The sequence below is a fragment of the Pinus tabuliformis genome, chromosome Q (assembly GCF_031772625.1).
Source record: "Pinus tabuliformis cultivar Carrire ecotype Pingquan chromosome Q, CPIR1, whole genome shotgun sequence".
Classification (NCBI taxonomy): Eukaryota; Viridiplantae; Streptophyta; class Pinopsida; order Pinales; family Pinaceae; genus Pinus; species Pinus tabuliformis.
In genome coordinates this window covers 103,114,407-103,127,697 of record NC_142296.1, presented here as the reverse complement: position 1 = coordinate 103,127,697, position 13,291 = coordinate 103,114,407, and positions in this window count along the sequence as shown.

Here is a 13,291-nt window from a genome sequence, read left to right as displayed (position 1 = left end):
TAATGAAATGTGGTCCTTGAACGAAGTAGGGGGTTGTAGCTCCCTTCCAGGAGAGACTGGAGAACGAGAGAGAGTTGTAGCTCTCTGCAGGTTGCAGCCTGCGTACTGGTAAAGGACTGCACCAGTACAAAATCATTGTAAAAGAAATTCTATTTGAAAGAAGATAGAGACATATTGCAGCAGGTGGTTTTCACCCACATTGGGTTTCCACCTTATATCTGGTGTTCCTTTGTGTGACTATCTGTTTTTACTGTTCTTGATTCATTATTATATGGTTCTGATATACAAGTTAATTATCAATATCAGAAGAATACTTTAAAGCATAAGTCTGGATGGTTTATTGAAAAGAAATTAATAATACTGATTCACCCCCCCCTCTCAGTATTATTTCCAACAAGTAATAGAAAATTAGGCTTGTTTACTCCATTACCAATTCCTTCTCGTCCTTGGGAAAGTGTTTCCATGGATTTTGTTGGGGGATTGCCAAAGTCTAGAAAGGGTCATGATTATTTGTATGTAGTTGTGGATAGGTTCAGTAAAATGTGTATTTTGACACCATGTAATAAACAGGTCACAACTGAACAAACTGCAAAGTTGTTCTTTCAAAATGTATGGTTTCATTTTGGGTTACCCACTTCTATTGTATCCGATCAAGATTCTCAATTTGTCGGGAAATTTTGGTCAAGAGTTCATGGAAAAAAAGTTAAAGAAGAACACGACATTTCATCTACAAACAGATGGTCAGACAGAAGTGGTCAACAGGACAGTGATACAGTTGCTTCGAGGATATTGCAACAAGCATCCCAACTTTGGGATGAGCATTTGTGTTATGTGCAACATGCTTACAACCATGCATGATCTAAATTGGATCCATGAAAATTATCCGAGCTCTATGACTGTATCAAATCATGACAGGCTTGAAAAACTTGTGAACAATGAGCTATCAGGAAGACCTCTGGACAATGGCAGTCTGCGAAGTGGCGCAAAACTAGCAGTTAGGAAGCTCAGATCAGAAAACAGAGGTCGTTTCTGATGCATGCATCGCTGGGCAAAACCCCTCGAGAAGGACAAGCCCCGAGCGCACGGTCACAAGGGAAGCCATGAAACCATGGGAAAAGCGCTAAAATGACAAGCGGATCCAATGCTCCAAAAACCGGCGGAATATCAAATGTGTTTTAGGCAGTAAGCAGGTTTGGCCGAAGACCCAGCAATTCCATACGTTGGATGACGTGTGTCCGGTGGATGAGAGAGAAAACCGCTCTCATCGTGGGCTAACATTCGAGAAAGTCAACCGTGCGATAAGAGCGATAACCGTAGGATCTAGAGGCCCCAGATCTAATGGCGGATATTGTGCCTAATGGGAAACCAAATTCGGAGGGAGAAAATAAGCTACAGTGCATAAGGTTTGGAGTCCAATTCGACCACTGACCTGGTGAATGAATCATTTCATAAGGTAACCGAAATACCGAACTGTTTGAGGAAGAGCTGGCACTCAGTTCGTGAAGGGACAAGTGGCCACCTCCTTGTGAGACATTACACAGTGGCGATGACGCAAAGGCAGGGAATTCCAAGCGAACAGCAACAAGCGATCCGAAGAGGTGTAAGAGGAAGTGAACAGTCAAGGGATGGATTGGCTTTAAGCCATGAACAGACAGAGAACAGAGGACAGTGAAAGGAAGAAGTAGACAGTGAGACAGAGAAAACAGAAAGCAAAGCAGAGAATAGAGAGTTGAGCTGACTTACAGAGCCAAGGCAACATCGAGCAGATAGAACCAGGCTTGAGAGGTTCAAGCAATTCTTGTGAGGATATCTATCGGGAACTGAGTACCAAATTGGACTCATCCCATTAAGACTAGTTGAGGTCGAAACTTGGTAAGGGGGAGCCTGTGCACTCTAGTGGCTTGGGGAATCCAAGAACCACCCTACTAAGCATCATCTGTTCCAAGAGACTCAAATTGAGCTCCTCATTGTAAAACTCTTCTTAAAGACACAATAAAAGAAGGCCACCACTGAAAGCTGGACCAGAGATGTAGCCCTGGAGGATAGGGTGAACTCCTTATTAAATTGTTGTGTTTTGCATTCTGCTTGTTGTGTTTCTCTTATTATTTTCTAGTGTCTATGTATTTTGCAATCTTATCGATTTGTTGCCTAAGGTAACATAGACACACACCAGCACATGAGTCTGTAATACCTTCATTAATTAATTTACTGAGATCACTCACGAGTGATTTTAGGATCAAGTGGTATTAGAGCTTTAGGCTGTTAAGGTTAGACAAGCTTGTGTTGGATTTAGCTGTTGAATGCTAACTAGATCAAAGCTCAAATTAGGAGAAGGAGAGTTGGTCAAAACTAATCCTGAGATTGGAAGAGTTTATTCTTAGAAGACAATGTCATAGGAAGGTTCATTGGGGCCAGACCCTGAATTTATAGATAGTTTCCTTGCCATAAGGTCCATGGTAGAGGAAATGTATAAGGATTTTAGAAAACATAAGGATGAAGACTCATCAGGCTCTAAACAAGATAAAATAGAAGAAGATTATTTCCTCCATGACCACTCAAAAGGCAAGGGGAAAGAAGAAAGCTTTCTCACACCTCCTAATAGCCCTGAACATAAAAAGAAGACATCTTTGATTAAACTACCAATATATGATGGAGAGTTGAATGCAAAAAAGTTGGACAACTGGATCAGACAAATTGATGTTTATTGCAGAGTGCAGAGTATTGATTCAAATAAGAGTAAGATTTAGCTGGCAAGCCTACGCCTCGAAGGCACTGCCTTGGTTTGGTGGGAAGGTAGGACCCAAGCTAACATGAAGAGACATGGTAAGACTATTTCTGTTTGGAATGAATTTGTTTCTCCAATCAAAAAGTAGTTCTATCGACTGGCCTACATGCAGCAAGCCATGATGAGTTGGCAAACTCTTCGATAATTGAAAGGGCAAAGTATACAAGGTTACACCCAAGAATCTAGGAAGAGAGAATTGATTCTAGGGATTTCACTAGACTCACCTGAGACTCTGTTAAAGTACATCGGTGGTCTACACAGCTACATGAGGCACAATATCCTCATGTTTAATCCCACTAGTATAGATGAGGTATCTGTTCAAGCTACACATCTAGAAGTTAGAGGAAAGAATGGAAACCCAGAAGTTAGGGGATCATCCCAACCCACTGCAAGCAAGAATAAGGAGAAAAGAAAACAGAAATGGAAAGCAGGGAAGGCCAATACTGCACAGAAAAGCAAGTCTTCATGCACTCACTATAAGAAGGATGGGCATGATGATGAGCATTGTTGGATTCTGCATCCGGAGCTGAGACCTAAGAAGTTCGAGGGCAAGAAGAAGAAGACTGTTGTAGCTATTCAGAAAGATTTTGGTTCAAACTCAGGAGATGAAGCAATCATTGCAGCCACAGGTATAAAAGGTAAGAATTCTGAAGCATCTACTAGCAATTCTGCACAATTTACTATTGATGAAGAAAATGAGAGAAAAAGACATGAGCTTTTCCATATTCGAGTTATTTCCAAAAATCAAAAGATTGATACTTTGTTTGATAGTGGCTCACAAGTAAATTTAATTTCTGAAGCAATTGTAACAAAGTTGGGATTATTGAATACACCTCACAAGAAACCATACCCATTAGGATGGTTAAGTGATAAAGCACAACTACAAGTGACTAGACAATGCAAACTCAAGTTTTCTTTTGGGTCAGCATTTGTAGATGAGGTTGAGTTAGACATAATTCCTTTGGATATATGTGGAATTGTTTTAGGAAGTCCTTACTTGTATGACAAAAAAGCTATCTTCTATAGAGCTGAGAATAAGTATCTACTCATTAAAGATGGAATCGAATACTTTTTAAGAGCTCATAAGATCAAGAATAATTATACTCTCATAAACTCAGGATAGATGAAACAAATGATAAATTCATGCAAACAATTTTTACTGGTGGTTGTAAAGGAAAAGAAACCTGATAAAACCAATCTATTTGAGGGCTGTAATGCTAAACAGCAAGCTGATTTAGAAAGAGCTGTTTCAAAGTATGATATCTTGTTTCAAGAACCTAAAGGTTTGCCACCCAAAAAGGAAATAGTGCATGAAATTAATTTGCAGCAAGATGCTCCATTTCCTAACATTGGAATGTACAGGGTTTCCACTTTAGAGAATGCTGAAATCAAGAAGCAAGTGCAAGAGTTGCTTGAGAAGGGGTTCATCAAACCTAGCACATCACCATGTGGATCTCAAATCGTTTTGGTGAGAAATAAAGATGGCTTGTGGAGAATGTGCATTGATTACCGAGCACTGAATAAGATAACAATCAAAAATCGTTATCCCCTTCCTCGCATAGATGATCTATTAGATCAATTGAAAGAAGTCGTTTATTTTTCCAAGCTAGACTTGCATAGTGGATATCATCATGTCAGAGTTTTAGAATAAGATGTATGGAAGACTGCTTTCAAAACAAAGCAGGGATTGTATGAGTGGCTGGTTATGCCTTTTGGCTTAACTAATGCTCCTGCTACTTTCATGAGAATAATGAATGATGTTCTCAAACATTTTCTTGATGATTTTGTTATTGTGTATCTGGATGACATTCTGATATTTAGCAAAACATGGCAAGAACATTTAAAGCATTTTAAGCAGACACTAGATGTTTTGAAAAGAGAAAAAAATTCTGTTAAACTCTCAAAATGTGAATTTGGAAAAACATCTTTGAATTATTTGGGACATATAGTAGGGGGTGGTGAATTTAAGATAGATCCCTATAAGGTGGCAGTCATTGTAAACTGGCCTAAACTCAAATCTGCTACAGAAGTTAGGAGCTTCTTAGGAGCAGCACAGTTTTGGAGAAAGTTCATTTCTAACTTTTCCTTAATTGCAGCTCCCTTACATGCTTTAACAATATTGAACAAGGTGTTTCAGTGGGGAGGCAAACAATAGAAAGCCTTCAACACCTTGAAAGAAAAGATTAGTACAACACCAGTACTAGCACTGCCTGATCTTCAAAGACCCTTTGAGATCCAAACGGATGCCAGTGACTATGCCATGGGAGCAGTGTTGATACAACACAGTAAACCCATATGTTATCATTCCGAGACTTTTAGTTCTGCAGTAGTTAACTATCCTACATATGATAAAGAATTGTATGCATTAGTATAGAGTGTGAAAAAGTGGAACCATTACTTAATGGGCAAAGAGACAGTAATACATATTGATCATCAACCACTTCAATATCTACACTCCCAAACTAAGTTGCGGCAATCAAGACACTATAGATGGATGGGTTTTCTACAACAGTTTCATTTAGTCATCAGATATAAAAAGGGCATACACAATAAAGTTACAGATATGTTATCTAAACCCATTATAAATGCATCTACTATACTTAAGCATAATTCTGTGTTACATGAGAGCTACATTGAACAATATGCTCAAGATATAGACTTTAAACATGTATATGCAACTTTAATTCAAGGAAAACGAGTAGAAGAATTGGATTATCATGTAAAGGACCGACTCTTATATCATTGTGGGAAGCTATGCATTCCACAAACTGAAAGAGTAAAGATAATTAGAGAAGCACACACTTCTCTAATATCATGTCACTTTGGAGTAAGTAAAACAATTGCATAGTTGCAAAGGTTTTGTTATTGGCCAAAAATGAACAAGACAGTTTCTAGATATGTAAGAGGGTGTACTATGTGTGCTAAAAGCAAGCCCAACAATTGAAAACTAGGCTTGTACACTCCATTAACAGTACCTTTTCATCCTTGGGAAAGTGTTTCCATGGATTTTGTTGGAGGACTGCCTAAATCTAGGAAAGGTCACGATTATCTGCATGTTGTTGTGGATATGATGAGGACGAGATTTCGGGTAAAACCAAAATCCCATTTCCCGAATAAATTGTCCTTGAGGCCTGTGGGTTATGGGCCCACGAAGCCTCTCGAAAACCCTTCTCTCATTTTTCATCCACACAAAAACTTCCTTTTCAAGGTTATTACCTGTTGTTTCTTCAGCTGCGGATTCTTATTGTTGCTCTTATCCATCAGATGTCAGCCTTCTCAACATGATTGCGCAACACCTCCTACTGATCCAACGACAATGAAATACCTTTCCTTCCAGGCAGCTGCTTCCCGTCCTTCATGTAAAACTCACGAAAATCCACAAAAATCTTTCCTTGCCACATTCTTACAGAAACTTTGTGATTCCTCGATGACTCACAAATCTTGATTGCAACATTGTTGTTCGAGACAAAATTCTTCTAGCCTTTCTTCTTCATAGGAGACTTGCCATCACCCTCAGAATCATCAGTCCCAATGTAGTCATCCTTTCGCTTCCCCCATTTCGAAATCTTCGTCAGCCAAACTGTTGTAACCACACCAAAACCTATCGACCAAGGATGACGATCGGTCAATACAGTCACTTGGTCGTTCCCATGCCCGCGTTCTCGCTGCCAGTCACAACATTGCCGGAAGAGCCTGACAAATAAATAAATAAAACAAATACGCAGACAGAAATTCACAATGACACATTTTCATTATTTACAAACTCAGATTACAATTTAAGGCATCTCAGCCTTAATCAAGAACTCTCCAACAACTACATTTTTCCCTCTCTCACACGCATAGGGTTTTCTCCTTCCTTTCTTGATTCACTAATGAATCCTTAAGTTCTTGTTATACATACATTCAGTTTAACTGATTTTTTTAACTAAAATTTGTTCATTAACTGAATTCTATTCAAGGTTGGCCTGGTTGTCCATGTGGTTGTCCACATGTCTTCTTTCTCTAATTTTTTTCCATTAAGGGTTCGGATGCTCCTGCATCAGACTCCCGAGGTACAAAAATTATGACCTCCTGGTCATATGCATTTCCTTAGCAATTCTACCCACTATTTCACTTCTTCAGTGGAACTACCTTCATGGTCTTCTGTGAGCTGCAACCAAACCTCTGCAATAGAAATTTCTCCCTGCTACCAGATACCTTACCAATCTTCTCTCCTGAGCTTAGTCTTTCGGTATCTTTCTGGTTCTCTCCTCTCGAACCAATTGAGCACTCCTACTCCAGGTTTGCTACAATCTTCTCACCTTCACAAAATAAAATAAAAATTACAAGCTTACCTCTTCTTTCTTTGCATGAAAAAACTCCTTTCCGCAGGAAATCTTTTCCCGCTCTGATACCACTTGATGAGGACGAGATTTTGGGTAAAACCAAAATCCCATTTCCCCAATAAATCATCCTTGAGGCCTGTGGGTTATGGGCCCACAAAGCCTCTCGAAAACCCTTCTCTCGTTCTTCATCCACACACGAACTTCCTTCTCAAGGTTATTAGATTTTGTTGCTTCAGTTGTGGATTCTTGCTGCCGCTCTTGTCCATCAGATGTTGGCCTTCTCAACATGATTGCGCAGCACCTCCCACTAATCCAACGACAATGAAATACCTTTATTTCCAGGCAGCTGCTTCCCGTCCTTCGTGTAAAACTCACGAAAATACACAAAATTCTTTCCTTGCCACATTCTTACAGAAACTTTGTGATTCCTTGATGACTCGCAAATCTCGATTGCACCACTGTCATCCAAGACAAAATTATTTTGGCCTTTCTTCTTCACAAGAGACTCGCCATCACCCTCAGAATCATCAGTCCCGATGTAGTCATCCTTTCGCTTCCCCCATTTCGAAATCATCATCAGCCAAACTATTGTAACCATACCAAAACCTACCGACTGAGGATGACGATTGGTCAATACAGCCTCTCGGTCGTTCCCATGCCCGCGTTCTCGCTGTCAGTTATAACATTACCAGAAGAGCCTGACAAATAAATAAAAAAAACAAATATGCAAACAGAAATTCACAATGACACATTTTCATTATTTACAAACTCAGATTACAATTTAAGGCATCTCAGCCTTAATCAAGAACTCTCCAGCAACTACATTTTTCCCTCTCTCATATGCACAAGGTTTTCTCCTCCCTTTCTTGATTCACTAATGAATCCTTAAGTTCTTGTTATACATACATTCAGTTTAACTGATTCTTTTAACTAAAATTTTTTCATTAACCGAATTCTATTCAAGGTTGGCCTGGTTGTCCACGTGTCTTCTTTCTCTAATTTTTTCCATTAAGTGTTCAGATGCTCCTGCATTAGGATAGGTTCAGAAAAATGTGTATTTTGATACCTTGTAATAAACAGATTACAACTGAAAAAACTGCAAAACTGTTCTTTCAACATGTATGAGTTCATTTTGGATTACCCACTTCCATTATATCTGATCGAGACACCCGATTTGTGGGAAAGTTTTGGTCAAGTCCATGGGAACTGATGGACACCAAACTAAAGAAAAGCACAACTTTCCATCCACAAATCGATGGCCAAACAGAAGTAGTCAATAGGACAGTAATCCAGTTACTCAGAGGATATTGCAGCAAGCATCCTAAGCTTTGGGATGAACATTTGTGTTAAGTGCAACATGCTTACAACAGAGCCAAACATTCTTCTACACAAAGATCTCCTTTTGAGACCTGTTTTGGTTTTACACCCAGGTCACCTTTGGATTTTGTCTTTGGTAAGGACACAACAGTTGAGGGACACAACGATGTGGACAGGGCAACTAGGTTCATTGAACAAATCCAAGAGATCCACCAGGCAGTACAGGAACAGCTGGAAAAGAGCCAAGCCAAATACAAGGCAAGGCATGACAAGCATCAGATGGAGCATAGTTTCCAAGTTGGTGACCAAGTCTGGCTGTATATCAGCAAGGACAGAATGCAAGGTGAAGGTAAAAAGCTAAAGCCTATCAGGTATGGACCCTTCAAGATACTTGAGAAAATTGGTGAGAATGCTTTTCGCCTTGATCTACCAGCTTACATGCACATCTACTCAGTCGTGAATGCAAATTGCTTGAGATTGTTTGAACCCTCACTAATTGAGGATCCTGAAGAACATAGTCAATTTCCTTCTATTGATGACCTATTACCTAAATATCTTAATGAACTGCAAGAAGACACAGTTTTGGACAGGAAGGTAAGGACGACGCGCAAGGGAGATGTCGAGTACCTCAGAGTTAGTCTCAAGGGTTCAAGCCGAGCAGTGCAAAATGGATAGAGATTGGACAAGTGAAACAGTTGTATCCTCACTTAGTGGATGCTTAAAAACCAACTTTTGGTTGTCCAAAAGCTTTTTCAGTGGGAAGGTCGTGATCCTAATTGGATCCATGAAAATTATCTGAGCTCTATGACTATATCAAATCATGACAGGCTTCAAAAACTTATGAACAATGAGCTATCAGGAAGACCTCTGGACAGTGGCAGTTTGTAGCCAGCACGAAACGATGAGGACCTCGGTCAAAGCGCGCTGATCGAGGCCCACGGAGACCACGCAGTGGCGCAAAACTAGCGGTTAGGAAGCTCAGATAAAAAAACAGAGGCCATTTCTAATGCGCGATTAGCGCAAAGTGCTTTGCTGGGCAAAACCCCTCGAGAAGGAAAAGCCCCAAGCGCACGGTCACAAGGGAAGCCAAGAAACCGTGGGAAAAGTGCTAAAATGACAGGCGGGTCATGCGCTCCAAAAACCAGCAGAATATCGGAGGCATTTTAGGCGGTAATCAGGTTTGGCCAAAGACCCAACAATTCCATATGTTAGATGACGCATGTCCAGCAGATGAGAGAGAAAACTGCTCTCATCACGGGCTAATGTTCGAGCAAGTCAACCATGCGAGAAGAGCGATAACCGTAGGATCTAGAGGCCCCAGATCTAACGGCGAAGATTGCGTCCGATGGGAAACCAGATTCGGAGGGAGAAAATAAGCTACAGCGCATAAGGTTTGGAGTCTGATTCGACTGCTGACCTGGTGGATGAATCATTTCAAAAGGTAACTGAAATACCGAACCGTTTGAGGAAGAGCTAGTGCTCAGTTCATGAAGGGACAAGTGGCCACCTCCCTGTGAGACCTTACACAGTGGCGATGACACAGAGGCAGGGAATTCCAAGCGGACAACAGCAGGCGATCCGAAGAGGCGGAAGAGGAAGCAAACAGTCAAGGGATAGATTGGCTTTAAGCCATGAACAGACAAAGAATAGATGATAGTGAAAGGAAGAAGGAGATAGTGAGACAGAGAAAACAGAAAGCGAAGCAGAGAACAGAGAGCCGAGCTGACCTGCAGAGCCAAGGCAGCATTGAGCAGACAGAACTAGGCTTGAGAGGTTCAAGCAATCCCTGTGACGATATCTGTCGGGAACTAAGTACCAAATTGGACTCATCCCGTTATGACTAGTTGAGGTCGAGACTTGGTAATGGGGAGTCTATGCACTCTAGTGGCTTGGGGAATCCAAGAACCACCCTACTAAGCATCATCTGTTCCAGGACACTCAAATTGAGCTCCTCATTGTAAAACTCTGCTTAAAGACACAATAAAATAAGGCCACCACTGAAAGCTAGACTAGAGACGTAGCCTCGGAGGATAGGGTGAACTCCTTATTAAATTGTTGTGTTTTACATTATGCTTGCTGTGTTTCTCTTACTGTTTTCCAGTGTCTGTGTATTTTGCAATCTTATCGATCCATTACCTAAGGTAACATAGACACACACCAGCACATGATTCTGTAATACCTTCATTAATTAATTAACTAAGATCACTCACGAGTGATTTTCAGATCAATGCAAAACATTCTTCTACTCAAAGATCTCCTTTTGAGACTTGTTTTGGTTTTATACCAAAGTCTCCCTTGGATTTTGTCTTTAGTAAAGACATAGCAGTTGATGGACACAGTGATGTGGACAAAGTGACCAAGTTCATTGAACAAATCCAGGAAATTCACCAGGCAGTACAGGAACAACTGGAAAGAAGCCAAGCAAAGTATAAGGCGCGACATAACAAACATCGAGTTGAGCATAGTTTTCAAGTTGGTGATCAAGTCTGGTTGTACATCAGCAAAGAAAGACTGCAATTGGAAGGTAAAAAGTTGAAACCAATTAGATATGGTCCTTTCAAAATACTTGATTAAATTGGTGAAAATGCTTTCCACCTAGATCTACTAGCTTATATGCAGATCTATTCCGTCGTAAATGTTGAAAACTTGCGATTGTACGAACCTTCATTAATTGAAGATCCCAAAGAGCAAGGTCAGCTAACTTCCATTGAAGATCTTCTGCCTGAGTATCTTAATGAGCTACAGGAGGACACAGTTCTTGACAGGAGAATAAGGACTTCGCGACGGGGGAATGTTGAGTATCTTCAATTTGGACTCAAAGGTACAAATCCAAGTAAATCATGATGGATAGAGATTGGAAAAGTGAGGAAATTTATCCTCACTTACTCGATAACTAAAACCGACTTTCGGTGGTCCAAAAACTTCTAGTGGGGAGGAATGATCAAAAATGGATCCAGTTTTTCCTCCAGACCAAAGTCTTTAAATTCAGTTGAAATTGGCAGCAAGTTGAAGTGCTCAATGAGATGATTCCAATGGTGTGAATGACGCGTAAATCCGAGTTTGGATGAAGAAGTTAAGGCCAGTCAAAGTTTCAAGTCAAACTAGGGAAAAAAGAGGAAAAGTCAAAGTCAAACAGTCAACGATCAACCCAGGGTGATGTCAGCAGGACACATGTCGTCATAGGAATGCGCCATCTGTATAGGGTGATGTTGTCAAGGTTGGTGTTGTGGCAGTTTTTGATTGGTTCACATGGGCCAATTTGGTGTTGACACATGGCAGCGCGGATTTGCCCAATGTTGGCATTAATCCCAAAATTTTGGGGGTCAGGGAGGATCGAACCCCTGATCTCTAAAAAAGGCTAAGACTTCACGAGATTCCACTCACTAGATGAGCTAAGTTATCGCTTGTTTATAGGCGGTGTGGATATGGCATTTAAAGTGGACAGAAAGTAAACCACCGGAAAAGGTCCGGACGGTCGGGGTCAACCCCACGGCTATCGGTCCCTTAACATTAAGTGTTATTATAACCGTCGGCCATCGAACAGTGTTAAACATACATGTCTATGTATGGACCACACACGAGATATATCATATAATATATATATATATATATATAATATATATATATATATATATATATATATATATATATATATAATATATATATATATATATATATATATATATATATATATATATATATAATTATATATATATATATATATATATATATATATATATATATATATATAATATATAATATATATATAAACCATATCAAACATTAAACTTGCGATATATATATCATATCTATACCATATAAAAGGTCGGAATGTTGGGCGGGGGTTTCGACCCGCCGACCTCCCACTATATATGCGCCTTCACACCAATAACATGACCACTACGCCATACAAATGGACTTGTTAACAAGCCGTTCCAAAACCTTTGTATAATTTCATTGCAGGTACATCCGCCCAAGGAGCGCTCTGTTTTTCCAGAGGCGGTTTTTGTATGCAGAGGTGGTTTTGTGCATCAGAAACGATTTTTTGCAGGTGTATGCTGGTTTTTGACTTTCTAGGGGGTTTGGAATTCACTGAGGCCAAATATGGTCGAGTTTACACTCGTTTGACTCAAAATTCGAGTTGGACGCAGTGGTGATGCCCATTTTCTCATCTGAGACTCTGTTTTCGAGCTCATACCTGTAACAACATTTTGAAGGCAAAATAAAGAGGTCAGCACTGGAAGCGAAAGGAACGGGAGACGTAGCCAGAAAGTCTGGTGAACTCCTTTATTAAATTTGACTGTGTTGATGTGTTTAAATGTGTCTTCAAATTGTTTATGTGTTTATGTTATTCGCAATCTTTTCGATCCATTGCATTAAGTAACATAAGCGAATTCACACATAGTCTATAATACCTTTTTCATTAATGGATCACAGAGTGAAGATAACATGAAAGCGATACTAATTAAAGTGAAATAAAGAAAAAGTGATAGTTGAAAACATGAAAACGACACTTGCAAAAGCGAAGGTGAGAATTTGAAAACTCTCTGAAATAGAAGTACAAATGCAGCCAAAAGTCAGAGACTGTCAATGACAGTGCACATTGACTATTGACATGGGTTGAACTTGCACAGTCACTGTGTTGATGGACTATGTTATGTCTGTTCAACTTACGTAAAAGAATGTGATAATGAACTGGTAGCGAAATGAGCATGTGTGAGCAAGTGACTTCAAGTAATCAAGAAACGACCACGAAATGACAGATCACAAGATCCATAGTAGGCTCCAAAATTCAAGTGTAGATAAAATTTTGGAGGGTGTTTGTTGCAGCGACAACATAGCCCTAACATCCTTCTCCTCAAAT